This window comes from Triticum dicoccoides, chromosome 5B, assembly GCF_002162155.2.
Source record: "Triticum dicoccoides isolate Atlit2015 ecotype Zavitan chromosome 5B, WEW_v2.0, whole genome shotgun sequence".
NCBI lineage: Eukaryota > Viridiplantae > Streptophyta > Magnoliopsida > Poales > Poaceae > Triticum > Triticum dicoccoides.
The window spans coordinates 64,528,933-64,534,932 of record NC_041389.1 but is presented as its reverse complement, the minus strand read 5'-3'; positions in this window follow the sequence as shown (position 1 = coordinate 64,534,932).

The following is a 6,000-nucleotide window of genomic DNA, read 5'->3' as shown; positions in this document are numbered from 1 at the left end:
GTTCCGAACTTAATTCCACCCGTCCACCCAAACATAAGCGATCTCTCTCAAATACGGCAAGAGCCCGATGAAATACTACATCATTACTGGGCCAGATTCCTCCTGGTTATGAAAAGGATAAAGGACTGCCGTGAAGAAAGCGCGATTTCAATTTTTTGCAACAATTGCACGGACAAGGGAATCATAAACGCCATAAGTCGTCGCGAAGTTACACGCTTCGCCGACCTAGCGACCATTGTACAAAAATACTGTGCGATGGAGAGCGCCTGGAAAACCGAAACCAGGTTTTGGGACAATCCGGCCCTGAATACAACCCAAGTCCGAAATAAAAGGGTGCGTCATACTCAAGCACCTGGATTAAAAACCAAAAAGAAAAAAAACCCTAAAGGGCACGGAACCGTACTGGAGGGATGGCTCAACGGACCCTGCAAAATCCACAGTACGGAGGGCGCCACTCCAACACATAGCCTTCGAGCATGTTGGATACTATGGAAGGTGGCCAAAAGTGGCGAAGGCTTCCTAGCCCCGGACAACCAGCCCAACAGTACCAGTAGGATATTAACAGTCTTCGAGACTTTCGCATCAAATAACATGCGGAAGCGAACAATCCGCAGCCTCGCCGAAGTCTACCAAGTAGCAACAACGAATCCATGGAGCGACACAGCTATCACCTTCAATGCTAGCGATGCACCTAAATTCCGAACAGCTCGAGCACCAGCCGCATTGGTCCTCAGTCCAATAGTGGACGGCTTTCGTCTTACCAAGGTACTCATGGATGGCTGCAGCGGATTAAACCTCATCTATGAGGAAACCCTTCAAAAAATGGAAATTGACTGGAGCCTCATTGAGCGAAGCAGCACAACCTTCAGGGGAATAATCCCTAGTCGAGAAGTACGCTGCACAGGAAAAATCACACTAGATGTAGTGTTCGGCTCGCCGGACAATTACAGGTCCGAAGAGGTCACGTTTCAAGTGGCCCCATTCGGCAGTGGATATCACGCCTTGTTAGGACGAGAGGCATTCACAATCTTCCAAGCTATACCCCATTACGGGTACATGAAGCTCAAAATGCCCGGGCCCAATGGAATAATCACTCTCACCAGTGATCCAGATATAGCAGTCCGCGCTGAAAATGAGACAGCCGCACTGGCCATAGAGGCATTATCCGAAGCCCTAACGGCAGAGGAACTCACTGCGTTGTGCTCCACGGTGGATAGGGACGATGTGATACTCGATAAGAGGTCCAAGTCCACCTCTTTCAAACCAGCAGACGAAATAGTCAAATTCCAGGTCCATCCAACGGACCCCACGAAGACGGCCTCCATTGGGGCACAATTAAATCCTGATGTAGAAGCCGCACTACGAGAATTCCTTCGGGAAAATTGGGACATTTTTGCCTGGCACCCTTCAGACATGCCAGGAATCTCACGCAGGCTGGCAGAGCATAGCCTAAATATCCTAAAAGGATTCAAGCCAGTCAAACAAGCTCTTCAGCGATTTTCCGAACCCAAAAGACAGGCAATGGGAGAGGAGCTAGCCAAACTCTTAGAAGCCGGATTCATCAGAGATATAAAACATCCGGACTGGCTAGCCAACCTGGTAATGGTACCAAAAAAGGACAAATCCTGGCGCCTTTGCGTCGATTTCAAAGACCTTAACAAGGCCTGTCCAAAGGACCCTTTCCCTCTCCCTCGCATCGATCAAATCATCGATGCTACCGCAGGGCACGATTCATTGTGCTTCCTCGACGCATACTCCGGATACCATCAAATCAAGATGGCGGAAAAAGACCAGACCGCAACGGCATCCATTACTCCATATGGGCCATTCTGCTTCAACACAATGCCCTTCAGACTCAAAAACGCCGGCGCAACATATCAGTGCATGATTCAGACATGTCTGGCTACCCAGATAGGCAAGACGGTAGAGGCTTACGTAGACGATGTGGTCGTCAAGACCAAACACGTCGAAACTGTAGTAGACGACTTGAGGCTGACATTCGACAACCTCCGAGCATATGACATTAAGCTCAACCCGGAAAAATGTGTTTTCGTCGTACCAGCCGGAAAGCTCTTGGGCTTCATTGTATCCGGTAGAGGAATTGAAGCAAACCCAGCCAAGATCCGAGCTCTGTCACAATTGAATATCCCAAAAGACCTCAAGCAAATACAAAAACTAACTGGATGCGTGGCGGCTCTAAGCCGCTTCATCTCCCGTTTGGGAGAAAAGGCACTGCCCCTCTATCGCCTCCTCCGGCGCACTGAACACTTCGAATGGATGGATGCTGCCGCAGCCGGACTCAAAGAAATTAAGACCGTACTGGCAACAAATCCGGTCCTGGCCGCGCCCAACCTGGGTGAACCCATGTTATTATACATCGCGGCAACACATCAAGTTGTCAGCGCCGCACTCGTCGTAGAACGAGAAACAGAAGGGCACAAATTCCCTCTTCAAAAACCAGTGTACTACGTATCCACTGTCTTAACTCCATGCAAGTCCCGTTACCCACATTATCAAAAGATAGCGTATGCGGTGTTCATGGCATCCCGGAAGCTGTGACACTACTTTCAAGAGTGTTCCATAACGGTGGCCTCCGAAGTACCTCTCAATGATATTATAAACAATCGCGACGCGACGGGCAGGATTGCAAAATGGGGGATTGAGCTCTTACCATTTGACATAACCTACAAACCACGGCGAGCTATAAAATCGCAAGTTTTGGCTGACTTCATCGCCGAATGGACGGAAGCCGAACTCCTTAGAGAGTACGGCGCATACTCCAATTGGATCATGCATTTCGACGGCTCCAAAATGTTGGCTGGCTTGGGGGCTGGCGTCGTCTTGACGTCCCCAACCGGAGACACTGTCCAATACGTGCTTCAAATAATGTACACGGACTCCAACAACGCAGCCGAATACGAGGCCCTTCTACGTGGACTCCGGATGGCAATCTCCATGGGTATTCAACGCCTAGAGGTGCGCGGGGATTCAAACCTTGCAATATCCCAAGTAAATGGAGACTTTGATGCCAAGGATTCGAAAATGGCAGCCTACTGTAATGTCGTCCTAAAAATGGCAGCCCGGTTCGAAGGACTCGAATTCCACCATGTAGCCCAGGATAATAACCAGGCAGCAGACGTGTTGGCACGCATCGGCGCAAAACGCGACGCCGTCCCTCCAAACATCTTCCTAGAGCGGCTTTTTAAGACATCCGTATTATGTGAAGAGGAGTCCGGAAATAACAATCCGGAACCAACTGCATCGCCTAACACAGAACATTCTGACACAATCGGTGGCTCAGCCAATGAAATAACAGATTCAGCCCATGAAATACTGGCAGTAATTGCCCCGTGGACGGAACCATTCCTAGCCTACTTAATCAGGCAAGAACTTCCCGAAGACCAAAATGAGGCCCGCTGCATAGTTCGGCGATCTAAAGCCTACAAGGTCCATGAGGGAGAACTTTATAAGAAAAGCACAACCGGAGTCCTTCAAAGGTCTATCTCCGAAGAGGAAGGGCAAAATCTCCTGGCTGAAATCCACGCCGGACTCGGCGGGCACCACGCTGCCGCCCGGGCCCTTGTAGGCAAGGCCTTCCGTACAGGATTTTATTGGTCGACCGCCCAGGCAGATGCTCAGGACTTAGTCCAACGATGCGTCGGTTGCCAGCTCTTTGCTAATCAGAGCCACATGCCACCCACCGCCCTCAAAACCATACCCATCACTTGGCCGTTCACGGTCTGGGGGCCTGACATGGTTGGACCCCTTAAAGGGGGAACCCACAAGCACAAATACTTATTGGTCATGGTGGACAAATTCACCAAATGGATAGAGGCCAAGCCGGTTTAAACGGCAGAATCCGGACCTGTGATAGACTTCATATCCGGGGTAGTACACCGTTTTGGCGTCCCCCACAGCATCATCACTGATAACGGCACGAATTTCACGGCCGATGAGGTTAAACTCTGGTGCAAAAACATGGGCATCAAGCTCGACTACGCTTCAGTCTACCACCCTCAAACTAACGGTCAAGTGGAACGATTAAATGGTCTAATCATGAGCGGCATCAAACCCAGATTAGTGCGGTCCCTCACGGAATCTAACACGCACTGGGTAGAGGAGCTCGACTCCGTACTCTGGGGGCTGCGGACCACGCCAAACCGCACAGCCAGATTCACACCATTCTTTATGGTATACGGCGCTGAGGCAGTTTTGCCCTGTGATATAATTCATGACTCACCTCGCGTGCGCATGTACGAGGAAAGGGAAGCCGAGTTGGATCGGCAGGACAGTTTGGACGCTTTGGAGGAGGAGCGCGATGTGGCAAAATCCCGTTCTGCATTCTATCAACAGCAGGCTCGAAGATATCAAAGCAGAGAAGTACGGGCCAAAACTTACAATGTTGGCGAGCTAGTTCTACGCCTGCCGGACAAGAAAAAGGACAAACTTAAGCCCAAATGGGAAGGTCCCTTCATCATCGACCAAGTCCTTACCGGCGGTGCATACCGTCTACGCAACGCATCTGACAACCGACTCGAGCCAAACCCATGGAACGCAGCCCGTCTCCGAAGATTTTACGCCTAGCGCCGGACTCAGGGTTCGTCTCCTTCCTCCGTCCACCTTTCATTTTTCTTTTCGCTGTATTTTTTTTCCCTCCTTTTTCCTCCCTCTTCCAGTACAAACCCCTTGAGGGCTGATCTGCGCTTTGTTCGCACTTACTCGATGTGCTACTCGCACTCGTTATACCTGGGGGCTTCTTTAACAGAAGCTTATTTTTATGGGCTTCATGCCCAACACATGTGTCATACTTCCGCATGTACCTTTTGATCACCATTTTATGCATCGATATGACTTAAGTTTTTGCCAAGCCGTGTTGCCTGGCTCCTGTGCTTACCCCTATGTTCCCGATTATTCAGCCAAGCCGGGTTACTGCCGGGTCAGCCGGATGTGTACCTCAGACTGGGTGAAGCCGAAGGCTAGCATTCTTAAGGGAATATTCGGTCGGTGACCTGAAAGATGATTTATTACTTACTTATTTATCTGCCCCCAGATGCTTTTTCTGCTATTTTCGCAGTCCGGACATGCACTTTAGGGCATGCCTCCCAGGGAAAGGAACCCTTAACGGAACTATTCTCCCTGGAAGATGTTTCTTACTAACCATGTAATATAACATAGCTAGTTGGGCACTTGTCTGATAAAGCAATTATGAACCCTACGCCTTGTCTCCATGCATGCCCCGGTTCTTTTATAACCGTAAGGGTATTCGGACACACTCCGGACTGTTGGGTCCCGAGGTTGAAGCGAAAAGGTCCGCAAAGACAAACGATCTACAATCCGGGTAGAAGGCATTCTATATGTCATTTTAAAATTACATCGTCAAACTGACTGATTGTACTCCTCTTCAATCCCATCTAACAGGCTGTCTAATTTACAGTCCTGTTGGGAATATTTCGCAGCCAGCTCTACTTGGTCGTACATCAAGCTCACAGGGATCTCCTTCCCATCAGGCCCCACAGGTCCGACCTCGGCCATGTCGTTTGGGTCAGCCTTCGGGTACCGCGTCTTCACCATGGCCCAGGCCTCCCTAGCGCCTTGACGGCAGGCCGATATCTTCCACAGACGGAGACGTCGCCGTACTCCCTGAAGCTTCTCAGCAAGCCCTCCAAGGCCCTCAGGTAGGAAGACGGAAGGCCATAAGGCCTGAACGACGCCGCTCATCGCCTGCCGAACACGTTCGAGAGGTTGCACCAGCTCGGGAAGTTGGTCACCCGTTGAACCGGGCATTTCCTCCGTAGGGCGACCTGTGAGCATACCTACAGACATATTTCTGTCAATCGACTTCCTCACCAAACGCTTCTTTTCAAAAGAGTTTGCTCAAGCACTTACTATAGATGCCGCGACAAAGCCACTGATTCTCCTTCACGGAGCCAGACAGCTGGGCCCGAACACCTTTTAGCTCTTCTCCAAGCTGGGTGTGGGCATCTTGGAGTTTGTTCCTCT